Genomic DNA, 12,687 nt, shown 5'->3' on the forward strand with positions numbered 1-12,687 from the left:
GGAATTGTTGACTAATGTATTCTCTGACCTTTAAGAAGTTTTTTGAGTTATAGCCTCCTAGAAATGTAGAAAAAAATAATTTCTTTGGCTAGCTTAAAGAACGTGAAGATGAAATAGTCTAAGAAAATAAATTTTTGTAATCTAATAGCCATATATAACCACATTGTACAGTTAGAAAAATAATTTGGATTTCAAATTTTAGAAGAATTTTCAAGTTTTTCATGTGCTAACATGTCTGTACAGTGATGTCACGAAACGGATATATAATGGTTACTAAAACTCAGGTAGCAATGGGAGATTTTCTTTTTTAAATACTAAAAGCTCTGGTGGTTAATACACATGACTGAACTTCCAGTTAAGACTATCTCACACAAAATACTGCACCATGCCTCAGACCATAGAGTCTCCCAATGAGGAAATATGGCTTAGATAAGAAGCACTGCGCAAATAAACAAGCACTTTCTTCCCTTTCTAGGATAAACAGCTGGATGTCTTTTAACAGAAGTTATTAAAGTTACTAAAACTTTTTAAGAAAAAGTATGAACTCTGGATTTAAAATACAAACTTTAAACATTTATATGAAAAAATGTTGCAGCCATTCTTGTGGGAGCAGTGTGAGATACATGCAAGCACATGAGCTGACTTCATAGAAGCAGGATATAATAATAATAATAATGGCAAAAACAACTTTTATTGCAATCATTTGAATTATCTTTTATTTCAATTCCTAAAAAAGGACTGCTAATTAATACTGTATGTTCATAGTTCCATGAGTTTGCGTATATAAAAATTACATTTAATTTACCTATATGATAATTTTTATATATTCAGGCTAGAGTGTAAAAGTTTCATTATCATATAATACTTTATTTTTTGTAACAAGGTTCTGATCAAGAGATTATTTCTGATGTTAAAGGATGATCTTATTACTTGAGGTTTCCTACTATAGGTAAAGACGAGAATCGGATATTTAGAAATCACAGAGCATGTAAACAGCATCTCATCTCAACAAAATGGTCCCTTATTTGCAGGGCAGGAATAGAGATGCAGACGTAGAGAAAGGACCAGTGGACACCAGGGTGGGTGGGGGAGAGGGGGCAAAGAGGGGGGTGGGATGAATTGGGAGATTGGGATTGACATATATACACTACCATGTGTAAAACAGATAGCTAGTGGGAACCTTCTGTATGGTGCAGGGAGGTCAGCTTCAGTGCTCTGTGATGACCTAGATGGGTTGGATGAGGGTGAGGGAGGGAGGTCCAAGAAGAAGGGGATATATGTATACATATAGCTGATACACTTCATTGTACAGCAGAAACTAACACAACATTGTAAAGCAACTATACCCCAATAAAAAAAAAACCACCATCCTATATGCCCGTATATCTCTTTACATCTACATTTCAATATTACCAAAAATAATAAAATGTACAGTTTGATGAGTTTGACAAACGTATACAGTGGTATAACCAGGACAAAATTCAAAATGTATGTACATTTTTATTACCCCTGAAAGTTACCTTTTGCCCCTCTGAATCCCTCCTCTCCTTCCACTCTTTCTGTTTGCCTTCTTACAAAGTCATGTAAATAGAATCATCTCCTCCACAGCCTTTTGTGTCTGGCTTCATCACTTCTTTAGATTCACCTCTGCTGTGTCATGATATCAATACTTGTGTTCTTTTGTATTTTTAAAACTATTTCATTGTGTGACCCTTCCACTCTGCGTTCTCTAACTAATGGATAGTTGGATTGTTTTCAATTTGGACTCCTTTGAACAAAACTGCTATGAGCATTTACATAAAAAACATTGTTTAGACATATGTTTTCATTTCTCTTGTGTAAATACCTAGGAGTGGAATTGCTGAGATGTATGGTAACTGTATGTTTAATTTTACGAAAAACTAACAAACTGCTTCCCAAAGAAGCTAAGCCATTTTGTGTGCCCACCAGAATAGATGAGCACCCCAGATGAACAGCCACAGCAGCAACTGCTACTATCGGTCTCTTTAATTTTAGCAATTCCAAAGGGTGAGTTATAGTATTTCATTAGTGTTTTAATTTGCATTTCTATAATGACTAATGTCATTACACCATCTTTTCATGTGATTAATTTTCTATCCATATTTCTTTTATAAATGACTATTTAAATATTTTACCCATTAAAAAGATCTGGGCTTTTAATTATTGTGTTGTAAAATTGCTTTGTGTATTTTACATATGAGATCTTTACCAGAATTTGTGGTCCAAATATTTTCTGCCAGATTTATATGTCTTTTTGTTTCCTTAATAGAGCTTTTCAAAGCGCTCAAGTTTTTAACTTTTATGAAGTACAATTGATTTCATTTTATTTTTTGGTTAGCATGTTTTACCTCCTCTAGGAAAGTGTTAACTTAACCTCACTCCTCAAAGTTTTTCTGCCATAATTTATTTTACAATTTTTAAATGTTTAGCTTTAAAATTAGATCTCTGATCAATGTCAATATAATTTTTATGTATAGTGTTAGAAAAGGTGCAGGGGTTCACTTGTTTGCATAGAAGTAAATTTATTGCAAACACTCTCCTTATCCAGTGATTTACCTTTGCACTTTTGTTTCAATTCCATAGACTATATAGGAGTGGGATTGTATTTGAAATCTATAATCTGTCTCATTGATCTTTATGTCCATTTTATAGTAATATCCCACTCTAAATAAAATTTAACTAAAATGCAAAGAGTGTTATTATATGATTATTTAACTTTTTATCAAATATTAAAAGTTGACATTTTAGTGCAGAAAAAATAGTTTAGCCTTGAGTGCAGCTTTGATTGCAATACCACAAAATTACAATTTAATTTACACTCACTTTCAAATGGCCCATTTAGTAATATCAGTAACCTATTTGTGCATAAAGGAGGATAATCCAGGAAAATGTTCTAACAATGTGTTTTCTAGAAAAAAGCTTATACTCAGTACACATAGTTCAGGCAATTATAAAAATCTTTCATCTTCAAGACACATAGCAATCTTTAGCAAGTATTTCTCTTGGCATTTTAAAAAAAAATTTCCAAACTGCAAACAGTGAGGAATTATTTTCTTTTTTGTTTTTTAAGGAAACTCTTACTTTTTTTTTATTAACTTTTATTGGAGTATAGTTGCTTTACAATGTTGTGTTAGTTTCTGCTGTATAGCAAAGTGAATCAGCTATTACATATACATATATCCCCTCTCTTTTGGATTTCCTTCCCACTTAGGTCACCACAGAGCATTGAGTAGAGTTCCCTGTGCTATACAGTAGGTTCTCGTTATCTATTTTATACATGGCAGTGTATATATGTCAATCCCAATCTCCCAATTCATCCCACTCCCCACTTCCCCCCTTGGTATCCATACATTTGTTCTCTATGTCTGTGTCTCTATTTCTGCTTTGTGAATAAGTTCATATGTATCATTTTTCTAGATTCCACATATAAACGATATTATACGATATTTGTTTTTCTCTTTCTGACTTACTTCACTCTGTATGACAATCTCTAGGTCCATCAACGTCCCTGCAAATGGCACAATTTGGTTCCTTTTTATGGCTGAGTAATATTCCATTGTATATATGTACCACATCTTCTTTATCAATTCCTCTGTTGATGGACATTTTGGTTTCTTCCATGTCCTGGCTATTGTAAATAGTGCTACAATGAACACTTGGGTGCATGTACCTTTTGGAATTATGGTTTTCTCCAGTTATGTGCCCAGGAGTGGGATTGCTGGGTCATATGATAGTTCTATTTTTTGTTTTTTAAGGAATCTCCATACTGTTCTCCATAGTGGCTGTATCAATTTACATTCCCACCAACAGCATAGGACAGTTCCCTTTTCTCCACACCCTCTCCAGCATTTATTGTTTGCAGATTTTTTGATGATGGTCATTATGACCGATGTGAGGTGATACCTCATTGTAGTTTTGATTTGCATTTCTCTAATAATTAGTGACGTTGAGCATCTTTTCATGTGTTTGTTGGCCATCTGTATGTCTTCTTTGGAGAAATGTCTATTTAGGTCTTCTGCCCATTCTTTGATTGGGTTGTTTGCTTTTTTGATGTTGAGCTGCATGAACTCTTTGTATATTTTGGAGATTAACCCTTTGTCAGTTGCTTCATTTGCAAGTATTTTCTCCCATTCTGAGGGTTGTCTTTTCGTCTTCTTTACGGTTTCCTTTGCTGTGCAAAAGCTTTTAAGTTTCATTAGGTCCCATTTGTTTATTTTTGTTTTTATTTTCATTACTCTAGGATGTGGGTCAAAAAAGATTTTGCTGCAATTTATGTCAAAGAGTGCTCTGCCTATGTTTTCCTCTAAGAGTTTTATAGTGTCTGGGCTTTCATTTAGGTCTTTAATTCATTTTGAGTTTATTTTTGTGTATGCTGTTAGGGAGTATTGTAATTCCATTCCTTTAAATGTAGCTGTTCTGTTTTCCCAGCACCACTTATTGAAAAGACTGTCTTTTCTCCATTGTATATTCTTGCCTCCTTGGTCATAGATTAGGTGACCATAGATGCATGGGTTTATCTCTGCGTTTTCTATCCTGTTCCATTGATCTATATTTCTCTTTTTGTGCCAGTACCATACTCTTTTGATTACTGTACCTTTGTGGTATAGTCTGAAATCAGGGACCCTGATTCCTCTTGCTCCATTTATCTTTCCCAAAATTGCTTTGGCTATTTGGGGTCTTTTGTGTTTCCATACAAATTGTAGAATTTTTTGTTCTAATTCTGTGAAAAATGCCATTGGTAATTTGATAGGGATTGCACTGAATCTGTAGACTGCTTTGGGTAGCATAGTCATTTTCAAAATATTGATTCTTCCAATCCAAGAACATGGTATATCTCTCCATCTCTTTGTGTCATCTTTCATTTTTTCATCAGTATCTTATAGTTTTCTGAGTACAGGTCTTTTGCCTCCTTAGGTAGGTTTACTCCTAAATATTTTATTCTCTTTGTTGCAATGGTAAATGGGAGTGTTTCTTTAATTTCTCTTTCTGACTTATACACCATGCATTGCTAGTGTACAGCAATGCAAGGGATTTCTTTGCACTAATTTTTTAGAGGAACTATTTTCTTAATGAATAAATTAAGAAATCTATATTGTTCAAATTTTATTTAGTGACATAAATACTATATTTTTCAAGTTTTATTTAGTGAGAACTAAAGGTGTTTATGTTACCAATTTTTTCTCTTATATAATTTTGTTTTCTAATTTTTATATTCTTTTCCAAGTTATATCTGGATCAGACATGATTTATCACAATTTCATTGCACATCATTTCAGAGTGGATCTTCCTGATGAATTTTTAACATGACAGAGTTGACATGATATTTGAACAGTTTTATTATAAGATATAATTTACAGGCAGAAAAATGCACCCATTCTAAGTGTACAATTCAATGATTCCAGTAAATGCATAGAGTGGTGCAGTCATCAAAACAATCAAGATTTGAAGCATTTCAATCACAAAATTTCCCATTGTACTTGTTGGCAATCCTACCCCAGTCCTAGAGCAACCACTGATCTGTTTTCTGTCTCTTTAAATTTCTTTTTACAAAGTTCATAAAAATGTAATTATACAAGATATAGTTTTTGCATATGGCTTTTTTCACTTAGCATAATTTTTATCCCTTTAATTGCTGAATAATATTCTATTGCATGGAGACATATTTTTAATCTGGTTTTCAGTAGACAAAGAATTCTGAAATAAGACATTTTCTTCAATGAGGTATGCTTAAATAGAATGGGATAAGAAGTATGGTTTTGAATGGCAGCATATCAAAAATCCCAGAAAGCATTATATTTATCATGTAATCAAATCAAATAATCATGTTTATTATATAATCTCCTTTATTATTGATTTTTATTTAAAACTTTATAAACATTTTACCTCAAAAAAGCTATGATCTTCTTAAAGTTACATACTTATTTACCTTATGTAATAACCCTCAATATTTTTATTAGTTGTCATTTACTTCCTTATCATTTAACAGTATAAAATATTTAATGATTATTCGGCACATAAAATTAACAGCTATTTTAGTTTGTCATTGTTATACTCAATTCAAGCTTTAACTAAAGAAACCAAGCACCCATCATACCCAAGGAAAAATTATGCCCTATAAACCTCTGAAAAAAAATTCAGACTTTCTGGTAATTAAAAACACATGTAAATTAAAATAATGCTATGGGGGCTTCCCTGGTGGTGCAGTGGTTGAGAATCTGCCTGCCAATGCAGGGGACACGGGTTCGAGCCCTGGTCTTGGAAGATCCCACATGCCGCGGAGCAACTAGGCCCGTGAGCCACAACTACTGAGCCTGCACGTCTGGAGCCTGTGCTCCACAACAAGAGAGCCCGCAATAGTGAGAGGCCCACGCACCGCGATGAAGAGTGGCCCCTGCTTGCCACAACTAGAGAAAGCCCTCGCACAGAAACGAAGACCCAACACAGCCAAAAATAAATAAATTAATTAATTAAAAAAAAATAATAATGCTATGTATAGAGGAAGCACACTACCTGATTTCAAACTACACTATAAAGCTATAGTAATCAAAACAGTATGGTACTGGCAAAAAAGGCAGACACATAGACCAATGGAACAGAATTCAGATCCCAGAAATAAACACATGCATATATAGTCAATGAATATTTGACAAGGGAGCCAAGATTACTCAGTAGAGAAAAGACAGTTTCTTCAATAAATTTTTTTGGGAAAACTGGATATTCACATGCAAAAGAATGAAACTAGACCCTTATCTTAAACCACTCACAAAAATTAATTCAAAATGGATTAAAGAGTTAAATGTAAGACCTGAAACCATAAAATTACTAGAAAAAAAAGTAGGAAAAAATCTCTTTGACATGGGTCTTGGAAATAAGTTTTTGGTTATAACACCTAGAGCACAAGCAACAAAACTCAAAATGAACAAGTGGGACTCTATCATGCTAAAAAGATTCTGCAGAGCAATTTTGTCAACAAAATTAAAAGGCAACTTATGGAATGGGAAAAAATTTTATATATATGATATGATAATATGTCATTATAAATCCAAATGTGTCCCAATATGGTTACTTTACCATTCAAATTGTTTTCCATTCAGGATCTAATAGACTATGTTAGTTTTGGAGAAATACAAATTTTTATAAGGCTTCTTATGAGAAAATATTATTCTCCTACCATCAGCTGATATCTTGAAAAACTGTCAATTCATGTCTTTTTCCTCTGTGATGCAATCAATGTTTATAATAGTTGATAATATATCCTAGCTATTAAAGTGTGAACTTCAGTTAGTTAATTTTTCTTTGATATCAATTTTGTAAGTAGATAGTAAGACAGTAATCCTTAAAGTGCCATGTAATATTTAACGCTTTGTCTTTTTTCTCACTTTACCAATATATAATTGACATATAACACCCTGTAAGTTGAAGGTGTATTTTTATTAATCATATACAAATGAGAAAGTTGGCATTTCATTAATTGATATTATTAGAATCCTGTAATTTGTATTTCATTAAAATGTCTGCTTAGAGTCTGAAAAAATAAAAAGTCATTTTGGAGGTACACAGTTTAGTTAAAAATTGATGATGTTTTTTTTTTTTTTAATTTTTTATTTATTATTTATTTATTATGTTTTTATTTTTTTGGCTGTGTCGGGTCTTCGTTTCTGTGTGAGGGCTTTCTCCAGTTGCGGCAAGTGGGGGCCACTCTTCATCGCGGTGCACGGGCCTCTCACTATCGCGGCCTCTCTTGTTGCGGAGCACAGGCTCCAGACGCTCAGGCTCAATAGTTGTGGCTCACGGGCCCAGTTGCTCCGCGGCATGTGGGATCGTCCCAGACCAGGGCTCGAACCCGTGTCCCCTGCATTGGCAGGCAGACTCTCAACCACTGCGCCACCAGGGAAGCCCCAGATGTTTTCTTTTAATATAACAAAATCACAAGTGAAAGTAAAGGGACCAGCACCATATCTAAAAGAGATATATTTCACTTTGAAAATTACACGTTATATTTTAAGGAGATTATTATGCTTGTAAATTTGATAAGGAATTATAAATTTAACATGTCTTCCAGTCATTATTTGAAAACACTTCTGTCAACCTAGAAACAATTTGGAGAAGCATAGGAAAAATCTACTACTGATTTTGGTGGTGCAATTAAAAACTGTAATGCCACAAGTGGTTGTTTGAATGACTAAGGTCAAATTATAGTCTCTGTTTGGGACTGGATCCCGTGATTTAGAGTATTATTTTCAGGCTTGAATACAGACCTGAAATAAAGGGGCAAGACTCAAAGACATCTGAGAAGTCAAAAAGAATCTTTATAATAAGACATAAGGAACTGACAATCACACACACAGCCCTCTACTGAGACTGAAGTGATCAATACGGTATAGTAGGATTATGTAGCTATATTAATAAAGTAATTATTTTTGTTTGACCATGAAATTTTATGCACAAATGTCCTAACTTCAACCAATATTTTCTTTTTTATACGATTTCAAAATTATTTTATGAAAACATAGGGAAAGATGGTCTTCAAGGTTTACCTGGTGCTAGGCTATGAATTCTTTATGTGTAAACTTAAAACTTATTATTAGAATATTAACAAATCCATAGAAATAAATTCAAAAAATCTCAGCAGTTCTGCAAAACAAAGTTAATAGGAAGTCATACTGGTCATACTCTAAAAATAAAGAGTGTTCATAAAATTGGATTGAGAAAAAAGATTCCTAAGTTAACTTCACATTAGGATAATGCTTTTAAGACTAGATGGAAGTAGAAAATAAACTTATGAGTGAATGGAAATCTCTTAATAGACTTTAGGATCAAATAATAACATAAACTAGATGATCATCTATAGAACTTGTTATGGTCAATATTTCCATTTTAGCCATTCTGATAGGTTCACAACAATATTTCTTGGTGGTTTCAAATTTTGTTTCTTCAGTGAAAAATAACACTATCTTTTCATGTACTTATTGGCTATCCATACATCTTCTTTGGGGTGAAGTGTCCACTCACATAGTTTGCCCATTCTTGATGGATCATTGTATCTCCTTATTGAGTTTGAGGGTTGTTTATAGATTCTGTACACTATTGTTTTATCAGATATATGATTTCAAAATATTTTTCTCAGTCTGTGGCATGGCTTTTTATTCTCCTAATTCTTCTCCAGAGAAGCAGTTAGCCTGGATTTCATTATTTCCCACTACTGAAGCAGGGCCCTTCTGAGTGCTATATCAAGGGCTTTGTGAATTACAACATATTCCAATCTGGCTGGTAGAAACTGACAATATTCTCAGCTATGTGTAAGTGCCAGACACCATTCCTTGTAATCATTTCATATGGTTTCTTTGTCTTATGTGATTCTCAAAACCAAACATTTCTCTAGTGAATCTGTACTATGAGTCAGTCTCAAGGGGGATCCTCGGGAGCTCTCCCTCTGTGCAGCTCTCTCCTGGCTGGTAGCCTGTCCTGAAAACTCCAACAGTCCTGATCAACTTGCTCTCTCAGCTCAATCTCTTTGACACATGGTGTGCCTGGGTTCCACCTGGGTTCCTCCTACCAAGGTACAACCTGGAGTCTCTGTCAAGACAGTAAAACGGAGCAATCTTCGGGTTTATCTTATTTTTTCCTGTCCCTCAAGGGTTATCATCCTGTGTTGCCTGATGTCCAGAGTCTTGAAAATGGTTGTTTCATGTTCATTTGTCTTGTTTTTGTTGTTTCTGATTACAAGTAAATCTTATTTGCAGATAGTTAAGTATGCTAAGTATTATATTTTCTGATTTTTGCTTGTTCATGTAATCTCCTTGACATATTTTCAACTGTCATTAAAAAGGCATTTAGTGATTTTAAATCTATAACAGAATGAATCCCTGAATAATATGGTTGAGGAGAGTGAATGATAATTACATAAGTTCTTCAAACGATCAGAATAGTTACATACTATGGTTTCATTCAAGATCTGTGATTAAATTATCTGATATAATTTTAATCTCAATAAAGTAAAGAAAAATCACAATTTAACATTGTATAATTCTAAGAATAAGACAGAAAAAATACATATCTGTATTATGACCTTTCTAATAGCTTAACATTTTTATAATTATCTGTGTTTTTAGAACACTCTCTGCATAACATATCAAACACAACAATGTTACAAAATTTTAATATCTGTCACATGAAAAGAGAAAGCAATATGACACAGGAAGCTGATTAAAACCACCTTCAATGTATCATTTGTTTCCTACAGTAATATTATGTGTAGATAAAACTCAGAATAGTCCTTAAAAGGTTGCTTAAAACATCTCTTCTTATTCTGTGTTAAATGTGAATGGAAAGAGTTTAATACATAGTCAGTTGAGAAGAAAATTTGCATTTGAAAGATTTTATACTGAAAAATTTTTTAATTTGGAAAAAAAATCTACTTGTTTTAGGGCCACTATTACTAAATTACCTTAAAACTTATAACCACCTTCATAAACAGGGTTCATTGTGTTCATCCATTTCCCTCCTGAGTTTGTGAGCATCTTTATAACCATTACTTTGAACTCTTTATCAGGTAGATTACTTATCTCCATTTTATTAAGTTTTTTTCTTTTTTTTGAGGTTTTATCTTATTCTTTTGTTTGGAACATATTCCTTTGTTTCTTCATTTTGCTTGACTCCCTGTGTTGGCATCTATGCATTAGATGAGACAACCAGCTCTCCTAATCTTGAAGGGTTGGCCTTGTGTAGGAGATGAAATTTATCATTCAGCTTTGCCCTAGCTCTTGGTTGTCTTCAAACCTTTGTGATTTTCCAAGCAGCCTGTTTCATTTGTCATAGCTCTCATAGGTTGAGGTTATGTCAACACAAGTAGGTGTCCCAAAGGGGAGGCTCTCAGTCAGCACCTAGATTCAGGTTGATTGGAAGCCAGACCATCAGGCGGCAGCTATTACAGAGTGCAATTATATACTGTCCTGCACAACTGAAAGCACCACCCCCGCCAGGCCCCAGAACCAGGTGGTCTGGAGGCGCCCCCCAGGCAGCACTGGCCCAAATCAGTGCTCCAGATGAGTGTATAAGCTGCTTTCTGGGAGATACCAGGGAGCTGTAGCTAGGCAGAGGGAGAGAACAAAGATGGGATCCCCAGCCTATGTTCCCTGAGAGCGTCTCCGCATCCGCTAGGTGTGTGCCAAAGCTCCAGGACCAGCAGACAGGTCTCTTTCACAGAAAGGTGTGTTTCAGTCAGCTCTCTGTGCAGTGCCCTGGGGGTGGAAGCCTGCCAAGAACCATCTCCCTGATTGCTGCAGTTCTGTGCACCCAGGAACACAAGCCCCCGGCCACCAGAGCCAGGTGACCAAGAGGTATACCCTGGATGGCAGCCAAAACCAGGGCACCAGATATAAATACCAGGGCACCATACTCATATACGCACTCCCCTTTGAGAGATGCTGGTGCTCTGAAGTGTGGCAGGAGGGTGCAAAGACCGTGTCCATCTTCTGAGGTCTCAAGAGAGGTTGACAGTCAGCCCTTACCTGTGTGATTAATTAGGAGCCTGCTCTTCAGGCTGCAGCTATGATCATAAGCTCATAGGCGTTTTTCTCAGAAAGGCTGAGCTCCTGGGTCTGTTGCCTGTTGCTTTCCCCTGGCAGTGGGAACGGTGTAAGAACGCCTTCTACACTGGTTCCTTCTCAGAAAGATGGGGGCTGCATTTCAGTTCACTACCTGCGCAGGGCCCAGGGACTGAGAGTCCACCCAGAACTGTCCCTCCAATTGTGACAGTCCCATGGGGCCCAAGAACACATCCCCCCTGGGCCCCAGAGCCAGGCCATCAAGGGGTGTCCTCTAGATGGCAGTTGCAAAACTGGGTCACCAGACACAAAAATTGGGTCACCAGATATGTGTAGAAGCCCCACCTCTGGGAGACACTGGCACTCTGGAGCATAACATCGGGACCCACCAGTCGAAGTGAGGCAGAGGGGGAGCAAAAGATGGTGTCCTCTGCAAAAAGAAAAAAGAAAAAAAAAAAGGAAGAGAAAAAACAAGATGGCATCCGCCAGCCTTAGCAAGGCAGAGGGTGAATGCAGAAGATGGCTCTCACTGGCTGGAGCATAAAGATGGCACCTTCCAGAAAGGAAAAAATTTACAAAGGAAAAATGGTACTTGCCAGTTTTAGCAAGGCAGAGGGAGAGCAGGAAGATGGAGCCCACCAGCCTCCATCCCCGCAAAGCATCCCACCCAATCCTGCCCCTCAGACCAACACTTTAAAATTAGGAAATGAGTCTCTTTCACATAAAGTCTGGGCTCTTTTCAAACAACTGTTTCTGTGCTGGGCCCTGGGGTAGGCGAGTCTGCACAGGAGCGATTCAGAGCCATCACTTGTGCACCTGAAACTAACACAATATTGTTGCTCAACTGTACCTCAGTTAGGGAAAAAAAAAAAAGCCATTACTCAGTTGACCACAGCCCCAGGGCTCTCATGGGCGTGAAGCTCAAGGTTCAAAGCAAGATGTTTTGGGAACATGTCTCTCAGGTGCCGGTCTTAAAAGTTGGGGGCCTGATGCGGGGTATGAACCCTTCACTCCTCAGGGAGAAGCTCAGGGTTTGAGTTCCCTCCTGAATGTGGGTCATGACACTGGGGATGGTCTTCTGCTGAAAATGTCTCAGCCTTTCTTACCTGACTCAATGTGG

The sequence above is a fragment of the Balaenoptera borealis genome, assembly GCF_965194805.1.
Source record: "Balaenoptera borealis genome assembly, chromosome: 1".
In the NCBI taxonomy this organism is placed as follows: Eukaryota; Metazoa; Chordata; class Mammalia; order Artiodactyla; family Balaenopteridae; genus Balaenoptera; species Balaenoptera borealis.